The sequence below is a fragment of the Equus przewalskii genome, chromosome 14 (assembly GCF_037783145.1).
Source record: "Equus przewalskii isolate Varuska chromosome 14, EquPr2, whole genome shotgun sequence".
NCBI classification, from domain to species: domain Eukaryota; kingdom Metazoa; phylum Chordata; class Mammalia; order Perissodactyla; family Equidae; genus Equus; species Equus przewalskii.
The window spans coordinates 81,379,752-81,399,518 of record NC_091844.1 but is presented as its reverse complement, the minus strand read 5'-3'; the positions used below and the strand labels follow the sequence as shown (position 1 = coordinate 81,399,518).

Here is a 19,767-nt window from a genome sequence, read left to right as displayed (position 1 = left end):
AAAAGAGGAAAAAGATTAGTTAGGCAAAAAATGGTACCTTATTTTAATTTGTATTCCTGGTTGCCAGAAAGGATAAACGTTTTAGAAATGCTTATTGACCATTTATAGTTCTTCTGTGAATGTCTTTTTTCTTGAAAAAAGATATGCGTTTTACATTGATTTGTATGAATTGCCCTGTATTAATGTTATCAACACGTTATCATCTAAGTTACAAAATTTTTTCCCTTTAGGTTGTCATTTACTTTTTAATTTTGTTTGAGGAGTGTTTTTTTTTTTTTTTTGACATATAGGGATTTAAAAATTTTCACTGTTGAATCTATTTTTCTTTCTTTTTTGGTGACAGTCATTGCTTTTAGGTTTACAATGTCAATTTTGATCCATCTCTTAAAAAATGTCAGACGTAGTGGCTTCGCCACTTAGCAGAACAATGTTCAGAAAGGCTGTCTGTCTTTGGAACCAGAACTGACAGGTGGAGCTGATCTCCTGTGGGATGTTTTCCCCTCCAGTGGAGTCTGGCTGAACTGCCTCCAGGGTCCCTGTTAACTGACACCAGGTTGATCAGCAAAGGCCCTTGGAGCCTTTGTGGCGTGGCTGTGAGCCCGTCAGGAAAACTGCACGGCACTTACACCTGCGGCTCATCCTCTCTCTGTCGGCCCTGGCCTCCCGTCATCCTGGCCAAGAAGCAGGTGCATGCTCTTCTTTGTCTGTTACAATCCTGGTTGGACTTATCACCAGACACTCCAAAGGTCCATGGTACAAAGTAGTTTGTGTCTTCCCCACAGTGTGAATTTGAATCCCACTGGCTGTGAGACTGATGCACAACAATGAGCTGCTTAGCGGGTTGGAGAGCAGGGCCATCACTGTCTAGTCCCTGTACTTCAATGGAGCTTCGTGGTGCAACTTGGGAAGTGTTAAAGTGTTGGTTCTTGATGAACTTTGCACCTGAATGAGATCAAGCCAAGGTATGTGCTAAAGGTGGAAGGAAATGCAATTGCATTGCAGATTCTCCTTTACATTGATGGGCATCTGAGGATAATTTCTTAGCTGGAGCTAAGAGGGAATATGATTATAGTGGGAAAAGACCAGGGGATTCAGAGATGTTCAGAACTGGATTCAAATTCCTTCTTGGCCACTCACTATGTGGCTCTGACAAGTCTTTGACCTTCCTGAGCCTCTACTTCCCGTCATGAGTAGACACCAGTTCCCAGAGAACTGTTACGCGTATGGAACGAGCTAATGCAGGCCAAGTGGTTGGCACTAAAGGTTTTCAGTAAATGGAAGATAGTATTTTTATCCAGAAAAAGAAAAGTGATCTAAGTAAGAAAGTGACGGTTTAGGGATTTTGGCATTTTGTGAAAATTTCAAGAATAATTTTTTGGAATGTCAGGAATCTGTTCCTGAGCTTTTCCAGGAGCGTGAGGCGATGGGTCGGTGGCCATGCAAAACCGTGGGATAAGAGCTGCATGCCTTCTGTAAGTATTGATTTTGATATTAAAACACACAGTGATATGCAATGGACTAGGATGCAAAAGTCACACGAGCTTCTAGGATAAAACACAAGACTTCTAAGAAATTGCACACCAGTGGGAGGTCTTTTTGGTGCTCAGATGCACAGAGGTATGAGCTCTGCCTTCCTTGCTAGTAGGGCTATTTCAGTGGAAATATTTGAGAGGATCTGGATAATGCTAAGGTGCTTCCCCAGAAGGTAGGAGAGCCTTTGGGCAGCCACACGGACAGTGCTCAGAAGGGAGCAGTTTCCTCCCAGCCTTCCTGGAAGAGAACCTTCTGGGAAGAGAGACATGTGGGATCACTCCTCTCTGGGGACATGCACAGGTATCTTTATAAACCCTTGTGGGAGTCATTGGAGCTATTCACAGACTATTTCTTGTTCTTCCAGGTGCTCAATAGGATGGTAATTCCCTGGCTCCTTGAAAGTAGATGCAGCCATATGACTTGTCATGGACAATAAAATGTGAGCAGAAGTGACATGTGTCATGTCTGAGCAGAAGTCTCTAGCACCGGCATTCGGTTCGCCATTTTGCTTTGCCCTGGCTCAATAACCTGGAAAGAGGGGAAGGGGCTTCTCTCAGCCTGGGTCCCTGAATGAGTACCACATACAGCAGATCTCCCAGTCGGCCGTGGTGACATGTAGCATAAGCAAGACATAAATCCTTGTTGTTTTATATCTCTGGGCATGTGAGGTTTTTCCCTTGTTATTGCAGCAGAACCAAGCTTATTCTGGTTGATGTCCTACTTGAGGGTAGACACTGAAAGTAGGTGGCTTCATTTGGCCCACACAGCCTTTATGGTGCTGGATTCACAGCAGACACTTGGATTTCTTTTATTTCTGAGACTTATTGAGCAGCTTATGTGCCTGGCTGAGAAGGTCTGGGTGTGAGGGTGACTGAGCTGTAACACTCCCATTGGCAGCTCTCCCCCCTGACACCAGGGGCCCACCACTTGTTTGGCTGATGAGGCTGACGAGGAGAGAGAAAGGCAAGGACAAACATTTGTTCAGTGTCTACTGTGTGCCAAGAACTCTGCTAGGTACTTGCTCTGTGTTCTCTGTAATGATCATAGCAACCTATGAAGTTATTATTATTACTTCCCTTTTATAGATGAAAAAACGATATCTCAAAGAAGTTATGTAACTTATTCAAAGCTACAAAGCTAGTAAGGCTAGTAAGGGTCCAAGTTGAGATGCAGACACAGGCTGAGGAAATGGACTGTGAAGGGAAAGTCTCTTTCCTTCCCATCTCTCAGTTATGTTTCTCTGAAGTGCTGAATCTCATTGCGTTAGATCCAGGAAGCATTTGCTGACCACTCAGTCTGAAAAGAATCTGTCCCCCACCTCTGCGTCATCATTTTTTCTCGCTGTATGTTTTCCTTAGTAACTCTTATTGTTTAATATCTGTCTCACGCAATATGCTGTAAATCCTAGCACAATAAGGACCACGTTGTCTCATTAACTCTTGGGTGCCCGGGACCTGTTCCATGTTGGCACACAGGAGGCATTTAATAAGTGGTTGCTTATGTCAGTAAATAAAGCCTCCTTATGTTGATGGAGGAACTCTTGAAGCGGGTAGTGTAGAGGTTAAAAGCACAGACTCTGGAGCCAGCTTACCTGGGTTCGAACCTCAACTTTGCTACTTCCTAGCTGTGTGACCTTGGGGAAGTTACTTAACCCCCTGTGTCTCAGTTTTCTCATCTGTCGAATGAGGATAATAGTAGTATCTTTCCTCATGGTTATTGTGAGGATTGAACGATCTGTAAACAACCTGTAAAGCACTTAGAACAGTGTTCAGCACTTGGTAAGTGCTCGGTGAGTACCAGCCATTTGTAGGTGTAATACTGTTGTTAGAACACATGAGAAAAGGGATGGTACTGCACTGTTAGGGAGGCTATAGTATCTGAAATAGTTTGGTGCAGTAGAAAGATCATGGGATTTGCAGTCAGACAGACCTGGAGCCCTCCCTCGCCTCTATGACTTACTAACCAGCTGCCATAGACTGAATGTGTCCCCTCCAAGTTCATATGTTGAAACCTAATCCCCAATGTGGTGATATTTGTAGGTGTGCCTTTGGCAGGTGGAGTCCTCATGAGAGGGATGACTGCCCTTATAAAGGAGTCCAGAGGGCTCCCTCCTCTCTTTCATGTGAGCACACAGCAAAAGGATGGTCATCTGTTAACCAGGAAGCGGGCTCTCACCAAACATTGGGCCTGCTGGCATCTTGATCTTGGACTTCCATCCCCAGAACTGTGAGAAATAAATGTCTGTTGTTTATAAGCTGGCCAGTCTGTGGTATTTTGTTAGAGCAGCCAGAACGGACTGAGACACCAGGTGATTTGGGCAAGCCCATTGCCCGCTCTGAGTTTGTTTTCTTCATCTGCCTAAGCAAGCACATAGACTGGCATCGCTGGAAGGGAGTGAAAATATGAAAAATAATGCCCAAATCAGGAGTGACATACATGTGTGGCAGATTTGGTGTGTCTAGGAGAGGAGACTTGGTCTGTGAAAGCCTCCTGCACAGTGCAGGCGAAGTGCCCGTGCGTGAGGATCTGTAAATGGTGTCTGAACAAAAGTATGAATGAGGGTGGATATTGCTGAATGAATGCAGGCAAGAGGTGGGTGTTGCCCATTCAATTCAGGACTTAAAGGGCTCACCCTGGGGTGAAAGTAGGAGAGATTCTGTAGGTGACAAGGATTTCTTGGTGATTGAGTGAATTCTAGCATTGAGAACTGATCAGATTTTGATGATTTTTCCAGGCACACTGGGTTCATTTTGCCTCTCTCACGGGGCATGCCTGTGCATGAACAGCTTTTGCTAATGTGCTGTAACACGGACCAATCTCAGGATCAAGTCTTCCACTTACTACTGACTATGTAGGAACAAAGAAATCAAAACCATTGCTCCTAAAAGATTCCCCAATGGCTGCGATATTTTGGCTTACCGAGCATAACTGAATTAATTCATGGTTTTCCTAGAAGAGGAATTGAATCCATCGACCTATGGCTCTGTCATGCTTGTTTTGGAGATAGGCCAATTGGTCACATTAATTCTGGGAGAAAATTGTTGTGAGTCAGCTTTTGAACCTCACCTGTGCAGTTAAATGTTGGGTGGTCCTTTTCTCCAGTTGAACAGATTAATCTGTTCCTTGTATAAAGAGAATTGTGAGCTGAAACATTACATCAAACTGCTAGTCTGCACCCTCCACCGTGAAATATCAGCTTTATTAGTTCCATTCTTCAAGACATTGTGAAATAATGAAAAGCATATTGTGTAACCAAGATATGGCAGATTTCAATGCACATATTTCCAAGTGACCGTCTTAGTTTTCTATGTAAGTGTAAATTACTTAGTAACAATGGAGTTAACTGAACTATTATTCCCTCAACTCAACATTGCTATTATTCACTTAAGACAAAGCCCACATGAGATGCTTCTAGTATATGAAATATATTTTGGGTAATTACACAATTGCTCAACTACTCTAAAGCATTTGTTTGGAAATTCAGGAAATGGAAGCATCAGCAAATCTAGATTTTGATTAACCTTGAGAGTGATCACAGTGTAACTCTGGGTAAATAAGAGGGGAGAAATTATTATTATTTGTTAAACAAGAGAGAAAAAACTTAAAGGTTAATAAAGTATGCAAATTACCTGCCAAATACTCACTTATTTGTAATTTGCTACCCCATTGTAGAGAGACTGTGGGGAAATTATGGATCAAAATTTTGTGAGCAAAGGTTGGCATTTCTTGAGATGATGAAGTGATCTTCTGAAGTTGTTTGAACTAGAAAATAACATTCCCTCCCTTCTCAAGACCATCCTATTGTCGCAATAAACATGGCAGAAGGTTTGTTGAAAAAAACTCAAGTGACTTCAAAATTGTGCCTAATCAGAAGTTTCACTCTGGTGTCTTTCAAATCAATAAGCATCTTCTATTATCTTCCAGGTACAGTGAATGCAGATACTTTGGGAGGAGATGGAGGAGGAAGATTGGAGGACATCCTAGATTGTTTAATTAAAAAAAAACCTTCTATTGTTTCACTTTTTACCTCCTTTTTATAAAATATTGGAATGTCAAACTTAGAAGAAACTTTGTAAGTCATTTAATCCAACCTAACATTGGGTTTCCTCTAGAGCATTCATGACTCACAGGTCTTCTAACCTTGACTTGAAGTTCAGTGGTTGGAGCTTGTTACCAAACTTCTTAATCTCAAGTTCGTGTCCCCCGTGTGCGGTAAGCCAAACACTGAGACATCGGCGCCTGGAGATGGAGAAGATTTATTTGAATTGGCAAAGATGAGAAGGTGGGAGCATGGGTTCACTCAGATACGCCTTAAAAAGAGTAGAAAGTGAGGATTTTATAGAGCTAAGTGGCTTGGCAGGAGGAGCATTGGAGAAGCAAAGGGGTCACTCTGCATAAGCCCGTGGGCAAGCTGGGGGCCAGCCATTGGTGATCGCAGCCTCCTGGAAGGAATTCTCTTTCTTCTGCTAAACAAGCTCACAAATCCTTGAGACTTGAGTCGCCCCTTAAGTTAAACAAGAAAACAGCAAATTGACCAGATTCACCTGTCTGTGTTGAGGACAAGGTCAAAAGGAAACCATGTTCTTATTGACTATCTACAGTGACCCTCAGGTACTGGCCTTCAACCTCAGTATCCTTTGTGGACACTCATTCCTTCCGAGTTCAGATCTCTTTGACTGTTGATTTCTTCCGTTCTTTTCTATTCTTTCTTTTTTTTTTCAATTTAGCTAAAATTCATCTCCTTGTAATGGCCCCTGGTCCTAATTCTTTCTCCTCCCTCTCCCCATTTCCTTATGCCCTCACAGCTATATCTGATTCTTCCACAGGACGGCCGTGCCCAATGTCTTCCATTTGCCACTCTGAGCCCTGCCTTCACCCTTCTTCACTCTCTCTGCCCTGGGAGGCTGACCTGCATGGAATTCAAGGGGACTCCATCCAGGGGGTCCTGTGTGCTCTGACTTCTGGTTGGATTTGGCCATCAGGGTGTCTTGGTAGAAGATTGAAAGGAGAGAGGAGAATGAGTTTTGATGTCTATATTCCCTGGGCTCCTACCTGTGGGGTTGTCTCTGGTTGGCTTTGTCCTTACTGCCCAATGATTGTCATTGTTTCTTTCAAGGAGACCTTCTCTCTACATGACTTTCTTCAGGTTTCAGTAACCACTTCCTCTATGCATCCTTGTGCCTAGGCGAGACAGCTCCCCTGCTTCTAGCCGATCCTCTACCCCTACAGCACTGCAAGTAGTCCCTTCGTAAACAAATCCTCCTCAATTAACCTAATTTGATAAAACCATCTGTTTCCAGTTGGGACTCTGGCTGATACAACAGTCCTTCAGATAATTCTGAAACAACGCTATGTACCCACTATATCCCCCCTTCTCCATGCCAATGACCCACGATTCCTCAATTATGCCCAGTATCACTTGGCTTTAAAAATTCTCACCATCCTTTGAAATGTTCCAACTGGGCAGTCTCTCTTATGAAGTATGGGGCCCAGAACTAAAAGCAGTGGTCCTGAGGTGACCAGACCAGAACACAGCAGGATTCTTTCATTGCCTCTGGAGACCATGTTAGTCGTGATCCTAGCTGAGGGCCCACGTCACATGTGTGGAGCTCCTGTGGACGCTCCATCATCTGGTGGCAGCATGCTGAGCTTGTGATCTTGGTTGTAGGATGTGAGGCGCTTGCTGTTAATCGAGACTCAATTACTGGATGTATGATCAACTCTGAGTCCGTAAGTTGGGCTGAAATGCTGATCCCTGACTCCGTTTTGTTCTGAGAGTTAAATGAGCCAGTGTATGTGGAACTGCTCTATAAACTACAAAGGGCTATACAGATATTATTGTTGGTGTTAGGCAGTGTTACTTCTGCCCCTCTCCCTTCTCCCAACTCTCTCCTTTCTCTTCCTCTCCTCTTCAGCAGAACAGGGCGGTCATCTGTTTGCTTTGACAAGGATATCTCCCAACCCTTCATCTACAGGTACGTCAACAGCTTAGACATTCCTCAAAGACCAGCTCATGATTGCTGCCTTCCCAGCGGTTTCCCAGATCAATCCAATGAGAACCACTCTCTTCATTTCTACTGGAACATTTTGCTATTCTTACCTCTTAGAAAGCTAGAGGTAGAGGGAATCTTAGTTATCATCTGGTTCTACTTTTTTTGTTTTACGAAATGAATGAGTTGAGACTTAGAGAAGAGAAGCAACTTGTCTAGATTTATGGAGCAAATTAGGGATGGAGTCAGGATCAGAACCCAGGATGTAGGTCTCCCAGCTCAGAGCTGCTCCCAGGACCCCTGCACCTCTGAGAACCGTCCGCTCTGTTCCATGGTGGATCGCGTGTCCTTCCCCTCTTCATCTGTGAACTCCTGGAGGGCAGGGGCTGTGGCTCATTCTTCTAAGTTCTCACCGTAGCAACCCTCACCTTGAGCATGGCCCTGTCTGCTTATGGCATAAATGACAGATGAATTGGGGCTGGAGAGGGAATGAAACTGAAAAACTGGGATTGTTTTTGAGTGGAATGCTAGCTGAAGGCTTATTCATTTCTGCCTCCTTTCTCACCCAAGATGATGTACCCAGAGCCTTTTTTTAATCCAAGGCCAAGATGGGATTATCACTTTTCCCTTTAACTTTAAGTGAACATTTTTGAGATTTCTGTATATAACTGGTGAATTTTGCTGAATAGAGGTTTTGGAACACTGTTTTAAATTAAAAAGGCTCGGGAGTACATGAAAGTGGAAAATTCAGTTGCTGGTAAGTGACTTCCTTGGCTTATTGCAGTGAGAAAAGTTAGCTGACAAGAGTGAATCTTCAAAGAATTAATTTACAAAACTACGTGTTTAACACTGCAGCCTCAGCTGAAAGAGCCAGAGAGTCGGAAAAAGTGCTGAGTCTGGGGAAAGTTAGTGATGGCCTGCGTACCTTGCAAGGAAGGCGAGCCGAGTCAGCATCCCCGGAGTGGGGAATATGGCACCGGGGGGATGAATCTTTCAAATGAGCTGTACTCTGCAAGGCAGCGTCTTGCCTTCCTGAGGTTCTGTGCATAGGGCTTTCAGATGGCATGGCCAGTGTCCTGGAGCCACCTCCTGAGAGCCACACTGAACTGAGAAGCCTGGCTGATTCTTAGCATGCCGTCAAGCTCTTTATGTTTCTCATGGAGCGCAGTAGCCAATGAAGTGATACTTGTGATAGTTACACGCAGGAGAGCACATTTTGTTAAAACTTTTTTTTTTTTCAAGCTCCAACACCTGCTCCTCTCTTTCCTAATGTGGTATATTCTATGCTATCTGCAATATTGGCATAGCAGCATGCAAGAAGAATTAGAGAAAGTGTGGGGGTATTCTGAAGATAGCACCAGCTTTGGAATCAGATAGAACTGGGCTTGAGCCCGAGTCCTGCCACTCACTTGCTGATGACCTTTTGTAAATAATTTGCCTCTTTGAGGCTCAGTTTTCTCATCTGTGAAATGGCAACAAAGACAATTACCTTGATAGTCATTGTATTTATGGCAATCGATATCTCTAATTCTAGCTTATGTTCGTACCTAGCATATAATGGATGCTGCTACTGATAATGATGCTGCTGAAGGTGATGATGGTGGTGGTCATCATGGCAGTGGTGGTGGTGATGGTGGTGGCCATCGTGGTGGTGGTTGTGTAGCTGAATATCAATGGGGCTTTTTCTTTCCATTTTGAGATATACGATTCTTCATCGTGATTGGGAAGTAGCACCCAAACACAATAGAATCATGGGATTTCCCTGCTGGAAGGGACTTTAAAGACCATTTTTCCCCAACCTTCTACATGTGATGCCTAAATACATTTAAATTGGTATTTCACCCTCTGTTTCCACATTCTCCGGATGTTGTGGATGGGGCATTCAATAACTCACTAGCCCTGATGTCAATCAAATGATTTCTTTCTGAGCAACAGTTTTTTAATCTGGAAAAGGGGTTGATAATGCCCAGGTATCAAGATCGCTGTAGGGGTTAGAGGTCATACACATTAAAGGTCAAGACAGGCGCGCAATATCTGTTTTCCTTCTCCCCCTTCCGCTTCCCTTGCCGGAAGCTGCTTCTTTCAGCTTTGGATGGCTCTATTGTTTAGCAAGTCCTGACTCCCTGGGTTTCTACCTGTCAGTCTCCATTTCCCTTTTAATGGCCACATGGGATGAAGTGAGTCAGTCTTTCCTAAGACAGCCCTGCAGACATCATACTTGTGTCTTCTCACCCCAGTTCCTGCATCCTTTGGCCACTTCCTATCATCACATAGTCTCCAGTCCCCTTGTCTTATTTATTCTTCTCTGAGTGTGTGCCTACTTCCTACTCAAACTGGTACTTTTAAGGATCGGAGGTGAAAAGGAATTTAGAGAGTATCTCCGCTTTAGTTTTGTGCCTGGTACAACTGAGGCCCAATGTGAAGAGAATTAATGCAACAAGTTCTGCTGGACTCAGGGGCATGGCCCCCAGTTGTGTATTGTGATTGATGTGGTTACAGCTAAGGTGCCCTTATGACAGCAACTTTTATATTTTCATTGCAGTGTTTCCTTGCTCTTTCCAGAAAGGAACCCAGATACAGCAAAAGGGTTTTCTTGGGTTGTAAGAACATCTAGATTCTTTAAGAATATTCTCGTCTGCTCACATTTTATATCCAACACCAGTTGTTCCTTAGCAAGCCGCTTGAAGTTTGGAGGAGAACCCACTCTTTGAACCCAGTGCAGCTCTAACGGAGAAGCATGGAGCTGGCTATTTTTATTCCACATGGCAACATGGATGGTGAAGGCAGGGTTCGCCTGTGAGGTGGGACTAAAGTACCTTCCTCGGTAATATCTAGTAGTGCAAATGCAGGCACGCTATCCCATCTCTCTAAGCCTCAGTTTCCTCTTCTTAAAATGAGGGTTTTGACCTCTTCATTGCCTAACACTAAGGATTGTGGGAAGATTATGTGAAAATAATGTCTCAAAGGACTTTTCTGAACCATAAAGCATGAGGTATATGCACAATTTCTTGCAATCTAGACTGAATCAATTTCCTACTGCCCAATTATCCTCTGTGAATTCATAGCCATCTTGGTCAACTGAGGCAGGTTGCCAAGCTTGAAGTATGCCCAAGTCCACCGTACTGGTTTTACCTTTGCTCAAGGTCAAGTTCAAAGGTCCAGTTCTCCTGAATGTCAGTTTTGACTGTATCAGTCCGTGGTGAGTTTTCTGTCTTCTGAACCTAGCCCTACCTGTTGCATTTTTTTTCTTGTAGGGCACAGTTACATTCTTCTATGTCATGTTTGTCTTCTCTCGAAACAGTCTCTAGCAAGTTCTGCCAACTTCAGCTCTTACAAGGCTCTCCAATCAAATCTCTCTTTTGCGTTTCACAAGTGTGTAAAAATAGAGACTATGAACCAAGAGATAAGAGTTGAGAACATGTTAAGAGCTTCCTTCAATTTATAATGCTGTATTTTTTTTTTTTTGAGGAAGATTAGCCCTGAGCTAACATCTGCTGCTAATCCTCCTCTTTTTGCTGAGGAAGACTGGCCCTGAGCTAACATCCATGCCCATCTTCCTTTACTTTATATGTGGGACGCCTGCCACAGCATGGCTTGCCAAGCAGTGCCATGTCCGCACCCAGGATTTGAACCAGCGAACCCTGGACCGCTGAAGCAGAATGTGTGGACTTAACCACTGTGCCACCTGGCCGGCCCCTATAATGCTTCGATTATAATGAGGTTAGATGTTTTTCCTAAGTTTTTGGCCATTTGTATTTCTTTTCTTTCTTCTTTTTTTTTTTGGTGATTTCCCCATTTGTATTTTTTCCCTCTGCCTTCAGCGTTTATTTTTCTAATTGATTCTCACAGGGTTAAATTTGTCATATTTTTCTTTTTGGTTTTTATCTTTGGCGAAACCTCAAAGTCTTCTTATATATGAAGATTATGTAAATATTCATCAAATATATTTATTTGTTTAAAAACATGAAATCTTCTATTCATCTAGAACTTAGGTTATACAATGTAAGTCAGGGTTCTAGTATGGTATTTTTTTTCCTAAAGGGTTAGCTAGGAGTTTCATGGCCATTGCCACATGAGACCCTCTCCCCTCGTAGATGAAATACCTTCTGAAGAATAACAGAACTATATTGTCCTATTGATTTTCCTGCCTACATTGGCAATAGGCTGCTACTCTCTCTGTTTCTATTATTTTAGTTTTTAAATTCGTTTTAATGTCTTTTATGGCATGGCTCCCCTCCTTTTATTTCTACCGTTCCCTGCTCCCTCCCCTGTAATGTCCCTTTTAATTTTATAGATTTATTCCTACAGATAAACTTGAGCATGTTAAGTCTCCTAGGATATTCCATTGTATTTTGACTGAAATTGCATTCGTGTTATTGGGATAGATCAAACTCCAGAAAATAACGTAAGGAAACAGAGCAGAGCAGAGTAGAAACCCAGAGTCGTATAGAACTAAATGGTAGAGCAGAAGTTATGAGGGAAACTCGGTGGAGAAAAAACCGGAAGAGGGGTAGAAGCTCAGAGAAAAGAAGATGTAAGGACAAACTGGAGACAGAATAACTGCTGGGCCTTAAGGATAAATCACAAATAATATTTTCAAAATACTACAAGATAAAATTTTTCTGAAGCTACAGGAAATTGTGAACCTATCATGTGAACCATATCAGAAAGATTACTTAAATATGACAAATATCTCACCATATCCTGGTGAAAATATTGAATTCCATGGATAAAAAAGCAATCCTAGAAAACTTCATGGAGGAAAAAACCCCAGAAAGTCCAGTGGAAAAAGTCAAGGAGGGAGGCCTGAGACTTCTCTCTGCGACATTGGATAAAGGCAGTCAATGGGACCGCATTTACAGAGTCTGGGAGAAGGCGTATGATTCCAAAATGCTACACCCATGCAAACTGTCATCTATAATTTTAATAATCAACATACATTTTCCTATTACAAAAGAAAAATAGGTGTATTGTAGAAAATAAAAACATACTATTAAAAATTTAAAACATCTTAAAAAATCAAAACGACTTGGAATCCAGACTTTTTAAATGCCAGTTTCTGCACTGCTCCCTTTCTCTTGCAGCTGTGTACAGCGAGGTATCGGGACTATGTGGATATGACTTATTTATGCTCATTCTGTTCCCCCAGCCCTCGCAGTGATGACTGAAATTTGGCTCTATATTTGTGCTCCTTACCAGGCAGAAGCATTTGATTTTGGTTTTAGTTAAAGTGAATTGAGAAACAAGTTACGAATGAACACACAGCCTGGAAACAAATGGACTTGTGTGCCTGCAGATTTGAGATGCCTAGATCCCTAAGATTCGAAGGAAAACAGGCGAAGCTGAATGGTTTCCAAATGGAATCAATTCTCAGTGAACCAGAAGAGTCAAGAGGCTCATTTGAAGTCAGGGCAATTGCCCTGAGCGGAGCTGGGCAGATCCGGGTCTGTATATTCACTTCTTCACTTACTTTGTGTGAGCTTGGCTTCTTACATCATAGAGCCCTTTTTCTTTTCTTTTCTTTTTTTTTCGCACATACAAAATGATAATTATGTTCCTCTTCTGTAGTTGTTGTGAGGGTTAAACACAGTGATGTCTATAAAATGTCTAGCACAGCCAGGCACTGAATATTAACTCATTAATAAATGGTGGCTGTTCGTTAAGATAACAATTTAGTAAACACACAAGCTTCATTTCAATGCTATATAAAATCAGTGGATGCTTCAAACCAAGAGCTCGAGAGATTAAGCATTCCTTCAACATCTGGCCAAGTAATTAATTCTCATATTTATAAGCTTTGGCGGTACATTATCAAGGAAGGTAGGCCTCTTGTGAATTATAACTTTTTAATTAATTCACTTCACGGGTGCTGATTAGTACTAATTTATAGCTTGGTTTGCATATCCTTGAAGGAGGTAAAACTGTGCATCTTCGGTCCGCATATACACGCGCCCCCCTCACAGTTTGCTCTGAAAGGTCCCTGTCCCTCCTCCAAGTCTGTCTTGCTTCTGTGCGTAAGATGTGCCCGCAGTTTTTAATGGTCCTGGCTAAAGAGACAAGTCGTATAGTAATCTGCCCCATGTGCAGGCCATTAGGGGTAGCTTTCCACTCTGCTTTTTTCCTTCTATCAGCTCCATTTTCTGCCCCTGTTTGTTCTCAAGGGATCGGAGCCAAATGCCATCAGCGTGGCTTAGTGGAAAAATCTTTAGGCTTGGTGCCAACAAACTTGGGTCTAAGTCTTGGTCCTGGGAGCTTTTTACCATTTATGTCATAGGGGGCTGTTACTTATCCTCTCTGACTCTCAGTTTCCTCTCTGAGGAAGATGGGTTATGGAATATCTCCTTTACCAGGTTGTTGCAGGAATTGGAAAGATAACCATGTTACAGGGAATTGCTCTGTTCCCGGCTATTTCAAAGGGGTGGGTGTTGCAATCTCAGAAACAATGAAGCCATTTCTTTGCACAGGATGAGAAGAGATAAGCTTCTTTCCTTCCTGACTTCTTCCAATAAAGGGAGAAAAGGGACACACAGAGAAGTAGAAAGAACGTCAGACAGGAGGTGGGCGTTCTAGCTCTGTCACCTGCTGCCTGCACACGAGAGACACTGTCAAGACTGGCAAGGGCTTGGACCTTGCTGGCCGCGTTTCACCCTGAGAAGTGGGGAGTGGGGTTGGGGACAAGCCTTGGGGAGAGAGGCTGTCAAGGGCATGAGTCTGAGTCTAGGCATGGCTGCTGTTTGCTGTGTGAGCCTGGGAAACCTGCATAACCTTTCTGAGCCTCATTTTCCTAGTTATAGAGTTGAGGGTGATGATAACAGTACCTTGGATACAAAATAGGGATTAGATAAGAAATGAGTGTGGAAGTGATTTATCAAGTGTAAAGCGCTGCACAGATGGTAGTTATTGTCATAGATGATCTCAATTATCCCTTTCAGTCCTAAAGATTTGTGATTCTAAATACAGCAGTGTGAGCGAGAGGCTTATTTTTTCTCGAGCAGCTATCGATATGATTTCCTCTGACTTTCCAGTTCTTCCCATGGCACTCTCTGCTCCTCAGGAGGAAATGTCCCTCCTTGGGGGCTGGGACTACCACAGGGATGCTGGGCTGACTCAGGAGACTGGGCCAAGCTGAGTGCCCCTGGGAAGGGGGCATTTAGAGGTGCAAAGTATAACCTGATCGTTTGAGGTTTGAATCCAGTTTTCTTGAGTCAGATTCAGATGTTTCAAAACCCTTTTCTTTAAACCCAAAATCTCCGAGAGAGCTCAGAAGGCTTCTTAGACATGAGCTAGCCTTCATGGGGAGGGCGTAGAAGGCCATTCTGACGAACACAGTGTAAACGAATCTGAAACATATGGATTTGATTTGCCCCCTGATAGGCACGTTTAAGTACTGAGCAGAAAAAGTCTTGGAAATGTGGATTTGGTGTTTCCCTGCTAAACTCTAAACATTATAAATAGATCAAGATGACGGGGAAGAAAACATCCCTTCTCCCTGTTGTTAAGCGTCCAGCTGGCAGGAGCATGGCCAGACTGCAGCTACCTTCAAGTATCCTGATGAGCTCCCTCCAACTCCCAGGCCCCCATGCCTTTGGACGAGCGAGCTTTACCTGTGTGATTGGGTCCCTAAGTTGTGGGCCCAGCGCAAAATGAAAATGCAGGTCTCCCGCTTCAAAAATGAAGAATTTCAAGACGATGGCGGCAGAGCATGAAAGGGAGCAGGGTGACAGGCCCGTGAAGTTGACTCTACTTTTCTGCCTAGCACACGATTCTTCTCCTTCTTCCAGGTCACGTCCCCAGCTTGGATCGTCTGCTTCCTTCTCACAGAGCCTTCCTTGACCCTCCAGGGGAGAGAGGTGCCCTCTATTGTGTTCCCGTAGCATCTTTTTCTCACTTCCATCAGTGCTCCTGTTAACCATAATGGACTGTTTATGTATTCATCTACATACCCAACAAACATCAATGGAACTGCCTACTATGCATTGTACACTGTGCCACGTGCTGGCAAGCAATTCTGGGAGCCTGGAGGAGGGGAACATAGCTCAGTCTGGGAGAGTCTAGAACTGAAGTTCTTTTTAGCAGGCAACGCTTGAATTGAGTCTTGAAGGATAAGTCACTTTAAGAAGAGGATTGGAAAGATATGAATCCACAAGAGCAAAAGACACAGAAGTAAGGAACAGCTTGGTATATGTGGTGTTGATCGGGCATGAGGCTTCAGACAGGGTCTGACGTTAGACGGGGCTGGAGAAGTAGTCAGGCATGACATTAGTGAGGGGCTTGTAAGCCCCACAGCTTACTTTGTCTCATCTAGGAAGCCACTGAAAGGTTGTAAGCAAGGAGTAAAGAGTCAGATTTGCATTTTAGATTAATTACTGTGGTTGCAGTGGGGATAGCAGATCAATACATGTGGAAGCAGGTAGATAAATTAAGAAGTGATTCCAGGCAAGAAATAATGATGACCTGAAATAAAATAGCAACCCTGGGGAATGGGGAGAAATGTATGGATTCAAGAGATAGTTAAGGCGTAAGACAGGCAAGACTGAGGGGATATGGTGACTGAAGGAGGGAGAAGCAATTGAGATAAATCCTAGTTTCTAACATTGGTGACTTGTTCTATGTTTGTAATTCAGACTGAGAGAAATAAGTAGAAGGCTTTTTTTTTGGTGGTGGGTGGGGGCAGGGGATGAGGGTGCGAGTTGAACAACTTGAGTTTGAGGCTCCTATTGGGTGCCTATGTGGAGATGCGCAGCAGCCAGTGGATACGATGGTTGGAAGCTATGGGGAGACGTCTGGCCTGGAGCTGTGACTTCAGGATGTGAGTGTTCAGGTGGCAGTCAAACCCCAACCTCCATTCAATAAACTCATCCTACATTCTCATTAAGACATGATTGGATGGGTTCCACTGTATTTGGCAAAGGAAGTTATAAAATCCAGGGCAATTGGGATGGGATAGGAAGCAGCAGATTGAAGAGTAAATGGAAGGTGAGGAGGTAGAAGTAAGGAGATCAGACAATTAATTCTAGAAGCTTGGCTAAGAAGGAAAGGAGAGTTTTAGATGGTGGGCTAGAGGGATTTGAATCAAGGGAGATTATCTTTAAGATGCGTATTAGTTTCCTATGGCTGCTGTAACAAATTACCACAAATTCAGTGGCTTAAAACAACATACGTTTATTCTCTTACAGTTATGGAGATGAGAAGTCCTAAAATCAAGGCATCAGCAGGGCTGCATTCCTTCTGGAAGCTCTCAGGTAAGAACCTGTTTCCTGCCTTTTCTAGCTTCTAGAGGCCATCTGTGTTTCTTAGTTTTGGGCTCCCTCTGTGCATCACTCGCACCTCTGCTTCTGTAGTCACAACTTCTCTGACTCTGACCCTCTTGCCTCCCTCTTATTAGGACACCTGTGATGACCTTTGCCCGGGTGGAATCCAGGAAAATCTCCCCATCTTAAGGTCCTTAACTGAGTCAACCTGAAAGTCCCTTTTGCTGTGTAAGGTAACACATTGATAGGCTCTGGGAATTAGGACACAGACGTCTTTGCATGGGGGCATTATTCTGTCAGTCATAGGATGGGGGAGAATTGAGCATGTTTGAAGTTGGAGGAAAGGAGGTAGGAAAGAGCGAGAATGGAGGAAAGAGAGAGAGGGAGGGAGGGAGAGGTTGGAAGTGGAGGAGAGGAAGTGATAATAGCGGACATCAAGAGCAGGTGGAGGAAAGATTGGGAAATTGGGAAAAATCAGGTAATGATGGGTGTAGGTATGTTTGGATTTACAGTTAGGGAGGCATGAGGTAGCAGGGCTGTGAGACGGGTTTCGTAGGGGGCTGGAGGTGGGTAGGAAAGGGGTGGAATAATTGTTGAAGGGATTTTGGGTGGAGGTGAGGGTAAGCCAAGGAGTTGAAGGGAGGTGCTGAAGATTCAGCTGGCATGGGGAGATGAATCTGTAGTTGTTCCAGTCCCACGGTATGCTCTCTTCCCCGAGAGCACTGAACCACTTGGGTGTAGAAATGCACAAGATGCTGGGCAAGGATGGCAGAAGCTATCACTATGGCCCACTGATTAACCATGGAGCCTGTGATGGTTAATTTTATGTGTCAACTGGACAGGGCCATGGAGTGCCCAGACATTTGGGTAAACACTATTCTGGGTGTGTCTGTGAGGGTGTTTCTGGATGAGATTAACATTTGCATTGGTAGACTAAGTAATGCAAGGTGAGCTGGCCTCTTTCAGTCAGTTGAAGATCTTAATAGAACAAAAAGGCTGAGGAAGAGGGACCTTTGCCTGCCTGAGTGCTTGAGCTGGACACTGGTCTTCTCCGGCCCTCAGACTGGAACTACACCCCCGCCTCTCCTGGGTCTCCAGCCTGCTGACTGCGGATCTTGAGACTCTGCCTCCATAATCGCATGAGCCAATTCCTTATAATAAATCTCTCTCTCTCTCTCTATTTGTCTATCTATCTATCACCTATTGTTTTTTTTTTTCTGAAGACCCCCAGACTAGTACAGACTTTAGACTGGGCTAGAAAGGAAGAGAGAGCAGGAGGGTGTTGGAAAATGGACACTATTTCACATAAGTAGGACCTGGAGGTCTCTTCAAGGTCAGAGAGAGATGTAAGGGGAGTGAAGGTGGGACAGATATGGAGAAACTGGAGGTGGTGGTCAGAAGGCAGGCTGCTGGAAGTTAATATTCATCAAATGCCAGGGCGCCACCTCCAAAGATCCTATTAGGTGGGGCTGGGGTGCGACCAAGCATGTTTCATTGATGACTGCACAGCGCACCCAGGATTCGGAACCTCCTTATGAGGAATGACTGGTAACCCGTGTGACCTGGGGTGGGAGGACTGACCCCTGTGCCCATCATCTGAGAGTGCTACCCCTGCTGCCACGGTGTGGTGGACGTCTTCCTGGATAGGGACCTATCTCTGCCTGTGCATGCATGCACTCGCCCCACTTCCTCTAAGTGCGGTCACTGGGACTGCATCTGAGGAGGGTGGCGTCCTTCCACACTCTCCGGAGACACTGGTTGCCTGCTCTTCTTGTGAGTGCAGGCATGGCTTCCCTTTCTGTTCTGAGCTGCCCACCTCTTCTCTTTCAGTGTTGAATCCCACTGCTCTGTGGAGAAAGGAGGGGTGTTGTGAATGCCTTTTGGGAGCAAGACTCACTTTTTTATTGGCGTCTGAGCTGAAAACAGATTCTGCTCTCAGGTAGAAACATAGACACCAAGACGTTTTCTGCATCACAGTATTAAAGAGAAGTCCTGGCGGCAACAGTCGGAGGTCAGGAGGCTATTGGTCCGTAACCATTTCATGCTGTATACCCCATGGGGTGCACCCACACACCCCACTATATACAGTGCCTTGTAATGAGTGTGTCATGGGCCCTCAATAAATAGCTCTGCTCCTCCGATCAGATGGACCATAAGAATGAGAATTCTAAAGGACCAGTGAACTCGACTTTGAAAAGCACTAAAAAATGATGAAATGCCTGCTAGGTGCCAAGAACTAAGGCAGACTCTATATACATTACATCATTTCATTCTTTCAACAACTCTGTGATGCAATTATTACCCTTATCTTAGAAATGGTGAAACAGAAGCCAAAGAAAAGATTTGAACTCTTCAATTTTTGGAAATTGAGAAGTGAGAAGTGACCACTTTCATACCTCTTATGGTGTGAAAACTGTATTATTAGAGGTAATATTCATGGCTGTCAGTTTTCATCAGAACTTATTTCCTCCTTTGTTAATTTGGACTTTATTTTTCTGCATATGGTGCTTCGGTTTGTCTTTTAATCGGCATCATCCTGCTGCATCTCTCTCACCTCTGTGGTTAACAGTTTGTACTCTGGCTGTGACAAATTCTAAGTTCAAACAGTATTCCTGGTCAAGTATTTTTTTTTTTTAATTTCACTTTATTTAGGAAGACTTGAGAAGAAAGAGGCGTATGTTTAAAACCTGGAGCAGCCGGAATAAGAACCTGAGTAGAGCTCCTTGGACCGGAGCATCTTCTCTATTCGAGACGTTACACCATGTGTCACACCACAGTCAACGCTCAGAACTTAAGTGTCTCCCTCATACCTTCTCTCCTACTCAGTGATATTAATTTTTCCTCTGTAAAACACTGTAAATATTCCAGACCTTTGAGAAGTGACCTCTTTCTAGCCAAAGAGTATTTATCCCGTCTTAGGAGGGTTAATCTTCTTTCTTGGCATCTATCTGAATAAACAGTGAGATTCTGTGGCATCTGAATTTTGCATTCAG

General features: G+C 43.8%; 2 long non-coding RNA genes across 5 annotated transcripts; both read left to right on the top strand.

Moving 5' to 3' along the window:
• The first annotated feature begins 374 nt into the window (after positions 1-374).
• Positions 375-6,144, top strand: LOC103566393 (uncharacterized). Of its 2 annotated transcripts, XR_548484.2 has the most exons (8): positions 375-686; positions 783-962; positions 1,388-1,472; positions 1,898-1,972; positions 3,573-3,759; positions 4,268-4,842; positions 5,206-5,358; positions 5,458-5,601. It is a non-coding gene; the product is annotated as an uncharacterized lncRNA (long non-coding RNA). The 2 variants fall into 2 exon arrangements; XR_011526714.1 differs by lacking the exon at positions 3,573-3,759 and having other exon boundaries at positions 5,458-6,144.
• A 6,692-nt stretch (positions 6,145-12,836) lies between these two features.
• On the top strand, positions 12,837-18,730 carry LOC139075832 (uncharacterized). 3 transcript variants are annotated; one of them, XR_011526717.1, is made up of 5 exons: positions 12,837-12,967; positions 15,597-15,686; positions 16,700-16,765; positions 16,909-17,007; positions 18,605-18,730. It is a non-coding gene; the product is annotated as an uncharacterized lncRNA (long non-coding RNA). The 3 variants fall into 3 exon arrangements; XR_011526716.1 differs by lacking the exon at positions 12,837-12,967 and having other exon boundaries at positions 15,548-15,686; XR_011526718.1 differs by lacking the exons at positions 12,837-12,967; positions 18,605-18,730 and adding an exon at positions 17,837-17,948 and having other exon boundaries at positions 15,548-15,686.
• Positions 18,731-19,767: the final 1,037 nt, after the last annotated feature.